Here is a 12,500-nt window from a genome sequence, read left to right on the forward strand (position 1 = left end):
CAGCGGCAGAATACCTGACCACTGTGACTGACCCAAAATTAAGGAAAGCTTTGACTATGTACAGACTCAGTGAGCATAGCCTTGCTATTGAGAAAGGCCGTCGTAGGCAGACATGGCTCTCAAGAGAAGACAGGTTATGTGCTCACTGCCCACAAAATGAGGTGGAAACTGAGCTGCACTTCCTAACCTCCTGCCCAATGTATGACCATATTAGAGATACATATTTCCCTCAGATTACACAGATCCACAAAGAATTCGAAAACAAATCCAAATTTGATAAACTCCCATATCTACTGGGTGAAATTCTGTGCCACCACAGCAGCAAGATTTGTGACCTGTTGCCACAAGAAAAGGGCAACCAGAGAAGAACAAACACCATTGTAAATACAACCCTTATTTATGCTTATTTATTTTCCCTTGTGTACTTTAACCATTTGTACATTGTTACAACACTGTATATATATATATATATATACAGTGCCTTGCGAAAGTATTCGGCCCCCTTGAACTTTGCGACCTTTTGCCACATTTCAGGCTTCAAACATAAAGATATAAAACTGTATTTTTTGTGAAGAATCAACAACAAGTGGGACACAATCATGAAGTGGAACGACATTTATTGGATAAGTCAAACTTTTTTAACAAATCAAAAACTGAAAAATTGGGCGTGCAAAATTATTCAGCCCCTTTACTTTCAGTGCAGCAAACTCTATCCAGAAGTTCAGTGAGGATCTCTGAATGATCCAATGTTGACCTAAATGACTAATGATGAAAAATACAATCCACCTGTGTGTAATCAAGTCTCCGTATAAATGCACCTGCACTGTGATAGTCTCAGAGGTCCGTTAAAAGTGCAGAGAGCATCATGAAGAACAAGGAACACACCAGGCAGGTCCGAGATACTGGTGTGAAGAAGTTTAAAGCCGGATTTGGATACAAAAAGATTTCCCAAGCTTTAAACATCCCAAGGAGCACTGTGCAAGCAATAATATTGAAATGGAAGGAGTATCAGACCACTGCAAATCTACCAAGAGCTGGCCGTCCCTCTAAACTTTCAGCTCATACAAGGAGAAGACTGATCAGAGATGCAGCCAAGAGGCCCATGATCACTCTGGATGAACTGCAGAGATCTACAGCTGAGGTGGGAGACTCTGTCCATAGGACAACAATCAGTCGTATATTGCACAAATCTGGCCTTTATGGAATAGTGGCAAGAAGAAAGCCATTTCTTAAAGATATCCATAAAAAGTGTTGTTTAAAGTTTGCCACAAGCCACCTGGGAGACATACCAAACATGTGGAAGAAGGTGCTCTGGTCAGATGAAACCAAAATTGAACTTTTTGGCAACAATGCAAAACGTTATGTTTGGCGTAAAAGCAACACAGCTCATCACCCTGAACACACCATCCCCACTGTCAAACATGGTGGTGGCAGCATCATGGTTTGGGCCTGCTTTTCTTCAGCAGGGACAGGGAAGATGGTTAAAATTGATGGGAAGATGGATGGAGCCAAATACAGGACCATTCTGGAAGAAAACCTGCAAAAGACCTGAGACTGGGACGGAGATTTGTCTTCCAACAAGACAATGATCCAAAACATAAAGCAAAATCTAGAACGGAATGGTTCAAAAATAAACATATCCAGGTGTTAGAATGGCTAAGTCAAAGTCCAGACCTGAATCCAATCGAATCTGTGGAAAGAACTGAAAACTGCTGTTAACAAATGCTCTCCATCCATCCTCACTGAGCTCGAGCTGTTTTGCAAGGAGGAATGGGAAAAAATGTCAGTCTCTCGATGTGCAAAACTGATAGAGACATACCCCAAGCGACTTACAGCTGTAATCGCAGCAAAAGGTGGCGTTACAAAGTATTAACTTAAGGGGGCTGAATAATTTTGCACGCCCAATTTTTCAGTTTTTGATTTGTTAAAAAAGTTTGAAATATCCAATAAATGTCGTTCCACTTCATGATTGTGTCCCACTTGTTGTTGATTCTTCACAAAAAAATACAGTTTTATATCTTTATGTTTGAAGCCTGAAATGTGGCAAAAGTTCAAGGGGGCCGAATACTTTCGCAAGGCACTGTATATATGTATAATATGACATTTGTAATGTCTTTACTGTTTTGAAACTTCTGTATGTGTAATGTTTACTGTTAATTTTTATTGTTTATTTCACTTTGTATATTATCTACCTCACTTGCTTTGGCAATGTTAACACATGTTTCCCATAAAGCCCCTTGAATTGAATTGAATTGAGAGAGAGAGAGAGAGAGAGGTATGACAGAGTGTGTCTGTGTCTGTGTCTGTGAGTATGTGGGAAGGGGAGACTATCAGTGAGAAAGAGAGAGAGAGAGGTATGACAGAGAGTGTGTCTGTGTCTGTGTCTGTGTGTATGCGTGAAGGGGAGACTATCAGTGAGAAAGAGAGAGAGAGAGAGAGGTATGACAGAGAGTGTGTCTGTGTCTGTGTGTATGCGTGAAGGGGAGACTATCAGTGAGAAAGAGAGAGAGAGTGTATATATGTTATCCTAAACAGGGCTTTTTTGCCAATTAAGGAATTTGTGCAAGAAGGACAACCTTCTTGACTGCCAGTCACCCAATCTTGCACTAGCCAACCATTACCACATGGCGGCGCCAGAGAGCCGTATCACCTGGCTAAGGCATTTGACCTAGCCAGGTGATGTCAGTTAATGATGTCTATGGCAGAAAAACTCTCTCTGTCACAGAGAGACAGTCATGGGTTAGGGGCTAACACTCTGACATGTGATCATTCTAGTCTTAGTTTACACCCGCTCTCTGTTGTGTCCATCTCTCTCTCTCTCGCTCTCGCTCTCCTTCACTAACACTCTCGCTCTCCTTCACAAACTCTCATTCTCTCTCTCTCTAATATAGTAATATATGCCATTTAGCTGACGCTTTTATCCAAAGCGACTTACAGTCATGTGTGCATACATTCTACGTATGGGTGGTCCCGGGAATCGAGTCTCCCTTCCCTCTCTCTCTGTCTCCTTCACTAACTCTCTGTCTCGCTCTCTCTCTCTCTCTCTCTCTCTCTCTCTCTCTCTCTCTCTCTCTCTCTCTCTCTCTCTCTCTCTCTCTCACACACATTGTCGGTCTCAGTCTCCCTTCCCTCTCTCTCTGTCTCCTTCACTAACTCTCTCTCTCTCTCACACATTGTCCGTCTCAGTCTCCCTTCCCTCTCTCTCTGTCTCCTTCACTAACTCTCTGTCTCTCTGTCTCTCTCTTTCTCTCCAAGTCCTATGATACACTTTTAGTCTGTTTTAGATAAGACGTTACCGTAAAGGGGTTTGTTAGACTCTGGCATCTACGGTGACATAATTGAACTCTCTCATTATTTCCCCATGTCTGAACTGACGTTTATCACTCAGACAGTTAGACAGTTACAGTTGAGGTCGGAAGAATACATATACCTTAGCCAAAAACATTTAAACTCTGTTTTTCACAATTCCTGACATTTAATCCTCGTAAAAATTCACTGTTTTAGGTCAGTTAGGATCACCACTTTCTTTTAATAATGTGAAATGTCAGAATAATAGTAGAGAGATGTCACGAGTCCGACCGAGGGTGTTTCCCCTTCCCGGGCGGGTGGCGCTCGGCGGTCGTCATCACCGGCCTATTAGCTGCCACTGATTGTCTTTCCTCTCCCTCCTTGTATGTTTAGTGGTAGCACCTGTTCATGTGTAATTAGTTTAATTAGTTTGTCTTTATTAGACAGCCGGCCCGCCTGGTTGTTGTGCGGGATTATTTTCATTGTAACCTTCGGCTCTGTTGTAGAGGTACGTGTTTAGTGCCTAGTCGTGTATTTCTTCATTGTAATTTTTCCCCTGTGTTTGGGAACGTTACTTTTGTGAGCACCCTATGGTGCGTTGGTGCTAGTAAAAGACGCACAGCATTGAACTCTGTCTCCTGCATTTTGACTCCACACCCACGACACCCGGAGCATTACAAGAGAATGATTTATTTCAGCTTTTATTCCTTCATCACATTCCCAGTGGGTCAGAAGTTTACATACACTCAATTCGTATTTGGCAGCATTGCCTTGAAATTGTTGAACTTGGGTCAAATGTTTTGGGTAGCCTTCCACAAGCTTCCCACAATAAGTTGGGTGAATTTTGGCCCATTCTTCCTGACAGAGCTGGTGTAACTGAGTCAGGTTTGTAGGCCTCCTTGCTCACACACACTTTTTCCGTTTTTCTGCCCACCAATTGTCTATAGGATTGAGGTCAGGGCTTTGTGATGGCCACTCCAATGCCTTGACTTTGTTGTCCTTAAGCCATTTTGCCACAACTATGGAAGCATGCTTGGGGTCATTGTCCATTTGAAGACCCATTTATGACCAAGCTTTAACTTCCTGACTGATTTCTTGAGATGTTGCTTCAATATATCCATATAATTTTCCTCCCTCATGATGCCCTCCATTTTGTGAAGTGCACCAGTCCCTCCTGCAGCAAAGCACCTCCACAACACCTATCACTACACCTATCACTACACCTATCCCTACACCTATCACTACACCTATCCCTACACCTATCAATACACCTATCACTACACCTATCACTACACCTATCACAACACCTATCACTACACCTATCACTACACCTATCATAACACCTATCACTACACCTATCACTACACCTATCACTACACCTATCACTACACCTATCACTACACCTATCACAACACCTATCACTACACCTATCACTACACCTATCACTACACCTATCACTACACCTATCACTACACCTATCACTACACCTATCACTACACCTATCACTACACCTATCACTACACCTATCCCTACACCTATCACTACACCTATCACTACACCTATCACTACACCTATCACTACACCTATCACTACACCTATCACAACACCTATCACTACACCTATCACTACACCTATCACTACACCTATCACTACACCTATCACTACACCTATCACTACACCTATCACTACACCTATCCCTACACCTATCACTACACCTATCACTACACCTATCACTACACCTATCACTACACCTATCACTACACCTATCACTACACCTATCACTACACCTATCACTACACCTATCACTACACCTATCACTACACCTATCACTACACCTATCACAACACCTATCACTACACCTATCACTACACCTATCACAACACCTATCACTACACCTATCACTACACCTATCACTACACCTATCCCTACACCTATCACTACACCTATCACTACACCTATCACTACACCTATCACTACACCTATCACTACACCTATCACAACACCTATCACTACACCTATCACTACACCTATCACTACACCTATCACTACACCTATCACTACACCTATCCCTACACCTATCACTACACCTATCACTACACCTATCACTACACCTATCCCTACACCTATCACTACACCTATCACTACACCTATCACTACACCTATCACTACACCTATCACTACACCTATCACTACACCTATCACTACACCTATCACTACACCTATCACTACACCTATCACTACACATATCACTACACCTATCACTACACATATCCCTACACCTATCACTACACCTATCACTACACCTATCACTACACCTATCGCTACACCTATCACTACACCTATCACTACACCTATCATTACACCTATCGCTACACCTATCCCTACACCTATCACTACACATATCACTACACCTATCACTACACCTATCACTATACCTATCACTACACCTATCACTACACCTATCCCTACACCTATCCCTACACCTATCACTACACCTATCACAACACCTATCACTACTCCTATCACTACACCTATCACTACACCTATCACTACTCCTATCACTACACCTATCACTACACCTATCACTACACCTATCACAACACCTATCACTACACCTATCACTACACATATCACTACTCCTATCACAACACCTATCACTACACCTATCACTACACCTATCACTACACCTATCACTATACCTATCACTACACCTATCACTACACCTATCCCTACACCTATCACTACACCTATCACAACACCTATCACTACTCCTATCACAACACCTATCACTACACCTATCCCTACACATATCACTACTCCTATCACAACACCTATCACTACACCTATCACTACACCTATCACTACACCTATCACTATACCTATCACTATACCTATCACTACACCTATCACTACTCCTATCACTACACCTATCACTACACCTATCACTACTCCTATCACTACACCTATCACTACACCTATCACTACACCTATCACAACACCTATCACTACACCTATCACTACACATATCACTACTCCTATCACAACACCTATCACTACACCTATCACTACACCTATCACTACACCTATCACTACACCTATCACTACACCTATCACTACACCTATCACTACACCTATCACTACACCTATCACTACACCTATCACAACACCTATCACTACTCCTATCACTACACCTATCACTACACCTATCACTACTCCTATCACTACACCTATCACTACACCTATCACTACACCTATCACTACACCTATCACAACACCTATCACTACACCTATCACTACACCTATCACTACACCTATCACTACACCTATCACTACACCTATCACTACACCTATCACTACACCTATCACAACACCTATCACTACACCTATCACTACACCTATCCCTACACCTATCATAACACCTATCACAACACCTATCACTACACCTATCACTACACCTATCCCTACACCTATCATAACACCTATCACAACACCTATCACTACACCTATCACTACACCTATCCCTACACCTATCACAACACCTATCACTACACCTATCCCTACACCTATCACTACACCTATCACTACACCTATCACTACACCTATCACTACACCTATCACTACACCTATCACAACACCTATCACTACACCTATCACTACACCTATCCCTACACCTATCCCTACACCTATCACTACACCTATCACTACACATATCACTACACCTATCACTACACCTATCACTACACCTATCACTACACCTATCACTACACCTATCACTACACCTATTACTATAGGGGAACCTACCTATCACTACACCTATCACTACACCTATCACTACACCTATCACTACACCTATCACTACACCTATCACTACACCTATCACTACACCTATCACTACACCTATCACTACACCTATCACTACACCTATCACTACACCTATCACTACACCTATCACTACACCTATCACAACACCTATCACTACACCTATCACTACACCTATCACTACACCTATCACTACACATATCACTACACCTATCACTACACCTATCACTACACCTATCACTACACCTATCACTACACCTATCCCTACACCTATCCCTACACCTATCACTACACCTATCACTACACCTATCACTACACCTATCACTACACCTATCACTACACCTACAGGTATCTGATGCATCTGACAATAAAACACGTTTATTTCTATCCAACTCATTATTTCCAACTCAAGTCATTGGTCAAGATTTTTGTGGTTTTTAACATAAAAGGTTTTTGTTGTATTGTATGTGAACAAAAAAATCTCAATGAGAAAAGCTTATATAAATAAATGTTTAAAAAATAAAAAATATATTTTAAAAATGTATAAAATGCAATCAAGTGAACTGGTGAAGGGGAACCCTGGACCTGGTTAAATGGTGAAGGGGAACCCTGGACCTGGTTAAATGGTGAAGGGGAACCCTGGACCTGGTTAAATGGTGAAGGGGAACCCTGGACCTGGTTAAATGGTGAAGGGGAACCCTGGACCTGGTTAAATGGTGAAGGGGAACCCTGGACCTGGTTAAATGGTGAAGGGGAACCCTGGACCTGGTTAAATGGTGAAGGGGAACCCTGGACCTGGTTAAATGGTGAAGGGGAACCCTGGACCTGGTTAAATGGTGAAGGGGAACCCTGGACCTGGTTAAATGGTGAAGGGGAACCCTGGACCTGGTTAAATGGTGAAGGGGAACCCTGGACCTATGGTGTTTGTGTACCTCGTTAAAGAAATGAACCAATGACATAATTGCCTTTTATCCGGGTGGTTCTCGTTGATTAAAAAACAGTTTTATTTCCATGTGTCCTGATGATGATGTCACTGAATTTCGATGCTAATTTAGCTGTCTGAATGGCTGGGTTTAATCCAATAGGACGAGAACAATAGGACATTTATTTATGCATCACAAATGGCACTCTATTCCCTATATAGTGCACTATTTTTGACCAGGGCTCCTATGGGGCGGGTCAAAAGTAGTGCACTATATACAATAGGGAATATGGTGATATTTGGGATCCTAAAGGGACTGTTGAAATTAAATCCAAACAACTAACGTAACACAACTAACAAGATGTTCAGTAATTACTGTTAAAATAACACCTCAATTTATCCTTGCAGTCCTTTTAGACAATAAAATAAGTTACAGATGAAAAGTTGACGTCATGTGGACGACCTTAAAAAATGTTTTTTGGGGAGGCCGAGTCATAGCAGTCTCTCTGTTATCTAACTTGACTTTACATCTCTTCACTTTGAAACCTTTGAGGTGTGCAGGCGGACAGGGGAATAGGGGTGAGAGAGGAGGGAGATGGGAGCTATAGGGGGGAGAGAGAGGAGGGAGATGGGAGGGAGAGAGAGAGGGGAGGGATAGGGGAGAGAGAGAGGAGGGAGGGAGATGGGAGGGATAGGGGAGAGAGAGAAGAGGGAGATGGGAGGGAGAAAGAGGGGAGGGATAGGTGAGTGAGAGGGCTAGGAGAGAGAGAGAGAAGGGAGAAGGGAGGGATAAGGGAGAGCGGAGGGACGGAGATTGGGAGGGATCGGGGAGAGAGAGTTGAGGGAGGGAGATGGGAGAGAGAGGAGGGAGATGGGAGGGAGAGAGAGAGGAGGGGATAGGTGAGAGAGAGGGGGAGGGCTAGGGGAGAGAGAGAGAGAGAGAGGAGAAGAGAGGAGAGAGGGAAGAGACAGGAGATGTGGGTCACATTTCTCTCTCTCCCTCTTGTGTGTGTGTGTGTGTGTGTGTGTGTGTGTGTGTGTGTGTGTGTGTGTGTGTGTGTGTGTGTGTGTGTGTGTGTGTGTGTGTGTGTGTGTGTGTGTGTGTGTGTGTGTGTGTGTGTGTGTGCGTGTCCGTGTGTGTGTCCGTGTGTGCATGTGTGTGCGGGGGGGGGTCGGCCCAGTCCAGCTGTGTTTAGGTTGCCATGAGATTCCTGTATTCCACTGGTGTTTGTCGAATCAACTCCCGGGTGTGTACGTGTGTGTGTGTGCGTATGTGTGTAGGCCCATAGCGTGGGACTCCCCCACTGCCCTGGTTCTCCTCAGTCTCCTCAACACACTGCTCCTCCTTACACCTAGGATGTGTTCCACTGCCCTGGTTCTCCTCTCTCCTCAACACACTGCTCCTCCTTACACCTAGGATGTGTTCCACTGCCCTGGTTCTCCTCTCTCCTCAACACACTGCTCCTCCTTACACCTAGGATGTGTTCCACTGCCCTGGTTCTCCTCTCTCCTCAACACACTGCTCCTCCTTACACCTAGGATGTGTTCCACTGCCCTGGTTCTCCTCTCCTCAACACACTGCTCCTCCTTACACCTAGGATGTGTTCCACTGCCCTGGTTCTCCTCTCTCCTCAACACACTGCTCCTCCTTACACCTAGGATGTGTTCCACTGCCCTGGTTCTCCTCTCTCCTCAACACACTGCTCCTCCTTACACATAGGATGTGTTCCACTGCCCTGGTTCTCCTCTCTCCTCAACACACTGCTCCTCCTTACACCTAGGATGTGTTCCACTGCCCTGGTTCTCCTCTCTCCTCAACACACTGCTCCTCCTTACACCTAGGATGTGTTCCACTGCCCTGGTTCTCCTCTCTCCTCAACACACTGCTCCTCCTTACACCTAGGATGTGTTCCACTGCCCTGGTTCTCCTCTCTCCTCAACACACTGCTCCTCCTTACACCTAGGATGTGTTCCACTGCCCTGGTTCTCCTCTCTCCTCAACACACTGCTCCTCCTTACACCTAGGATGTGTTCCACTGCCCTGGTTCTCCTCTCTCCTCAACACACTGCTCCTCCTTACACCTAGGATGTGTTCCACTGCCCTGGTTCTCCTCTCTCCTCAACACACTGCTCCTCCTTACACCTAGGATGTGTTCCACTGCCCTGGTTCTCCTCTCTCCTCAACACACTGCTCCTCCTTACACCTAGGATGTGTTCCACTGCCCTGGTTCTCCTCTCTCCTCAACACACTGCTCCTCCTTACATCTAGGATGTGTTCCACTGCCCTGGTTCTCCTCTCTCCTCAACACACTGCTCCTCCTTACACCTAGGATGTGTTCCACTGCCCTGGTTCTCCTCTCTCCTCAACACACTGCTCCTCCTTACACCTAGGATGTGTTCCACTGCCCTGGTTCTCCTCTCTCCTCAACACACTGCTCCTCCTTACACCTAGGATGTGTTCCACTGCCCTGGTTCTCCTCTCTCCTCAACACACTGCTCCTCCTTACACCTAGGATGTGTTCCACTGCCCTGGTTCTCCTCTCTCCTCAACACACTGCTCCTCCTTACACCTAGGATGTGTTCCACTGCCCTGGTTCTCCTCTCTCCTCAACACACTGCTCCTCCTTACACCTAGGATGTGTTCCACTGCCCTGGTTCTCCTCTCTCTCCTCAACACACTGCTCCTCCTTACACCTAGGATGTGTTCCACTGCCCTGGTTCTCCTCTCTCCTCAACACACTGCTCCTCCTTACACCTAGGATGTGTTCCACTGCCCTGGTTCTCCTCTCTCCTCAACACACTGCTCCTCCTTACACCTAGGATGTGTTCCACTGCCCTGGTTCTCCTCTCTCCTCAACACACTGCTCCTCCTTACACATAGGATGTGTTCCACTGCCCTGGTTCTCCTCAGTCTCCTCAACACACTGCTCCTCCTTACATTCACTACACACTGCTTGCTCCCCCTTACATTCACTACACAGTGCACTACTTGAGAGCGACAGAGAAGGGTTATTAAAATGCAAAGCTCCACTTAATAAAAAGTAAACAGTGTGTGTGTGTGTGTGTGTGTGTGTGTGTGTGTGTGTGTGTGTGTGTGTGTGTGTGTGTGTGTGTGTGTGTGTGTGTGTGTGTGTGTGTGTGTGTGTGTGTGTGTGCCATTTTTATCGGAATATTATATCATTTCTGGAAAACAATGAATTACCTTACTGTAATAAATGTTCATTAAAATGGACAAGCTTTTTAGGAAAACTATTTAAACTATTTCTATGTAGTTCTGTCCTTGAGCTGTTCTTGTCTATTGATGTTCTGTATTATGTCATTCTGTATTATGTTTCATGTTTTGTGTTGAACCCCAGGAAGAGTAGTTGCTGCTTTTGCAACAGCCAATGGGGATCCTAATAAAATACCAAGCAAACATTTTGCTTGGAGTGTCTGGGAGAGGTCTGAATAGGGAGGGGAAAACTGAAAACTATCTGTTATTGGCAGAGTGGTTCGGAACTCACTTTGTTATTGGTCAAATAACTCCAAAATGGCGGATATTCCTCTGGCTGTTATGGATTCTGAGCGCCGTTCTCAGATTATGCTTTTTCCGTAAAGTTTTTTTGAAATCTGACACAGCTGTTGCATTAAGGAGAATTCAATCTTTAATTCTGTGAATAACAGTTGTATATTTTATCAATGTTTATTATGAGTATTTCTGCAAAATCACCGGATGTTTTGGAATGAAAACAATACTGCACGTAACGCGCCAATGTAAACTGAGATTTTTGGATATAAATATGCACATTATCGAACAAAACATACATATATTGTGTAACATGATGGCCTATGAGTGTCATCTGATGAAGATCATTCATTTGATCTATATTTCTGCTTTTTGTGACTCTTCTCTTTGGCTGGAAAATGGCCGTGTTTTTTAAAACTTGGCTATGACCTAACATAATCATATGTTGTGCTTTCACTGTAAAGCATTTTTGAAATCGGACACGATGGGTAGATTAACAAGATGTTTATCTTTCATTTGCTGTATTGTACTTAATGTGTGAAAGTTACATATTTCTAAAAAAATATTTTTGAATTTGGTGCTCTGCCTTTTCAGCTGAATGTTGTCGAGGGAACCCCTGCCCTAGAAAGGTTAACCAATTTACCACACGCCCACTGGGCACACATTGGTTGAATCGATGTTGCTTCCATGTCATTTCAATGAAACTACGTTGAACCAACGTGAAATAGACATTGAATTGAAGGCTGCGCTTAGTGGGTGGTGATGTCACCATGAAAGCCTGCTAATTAGAAGGTTCTAGATTATATCTAATAATCATGTTACATGTAATAATCCAATTATATCTAGATCTATATATTTATTCAACTAGCAACTATCGGTAAATAACACTGATAATTGTTTTAAACACTTTTACTGTGTTAGTAGTTTCCTCAGTGGTACATTATGATACAACACACACAGGAAAAA

At 43.8% G+C, this 12,500-nt stretch overlaps 1 protein-coding gene across 1 annotated transcript in view; it reads right to left on the reverse strand.

Annotated features, from left to right (window-relative positions):
- Positions 1–12,500, reverse strand: part of LOC118379494 (collagen alpha-6(IV) chain-like) — a 143,637-nt gene that overhangs the window by 94,049 nt on the left and 37,088 nt on the right. The window lies entirely within an intron of this gene.

The sequence above is a fragment of the Oncorhynchus keta genome, chromosome 35 (assembly GCF_023373465.1).
Source record: "Oncorhynchus keta strain PuntledgeMale-10-30-2019 chromosome 35, Oket_V2, whole genome shotgun sequence".
NCBI classification, from domain to species: Eukaryota; Metazoa; Chordata; class Actinopteri; order Salmoniformes; family Salmonidae; genus Oncorhynchus; species Oncorhynchus keta.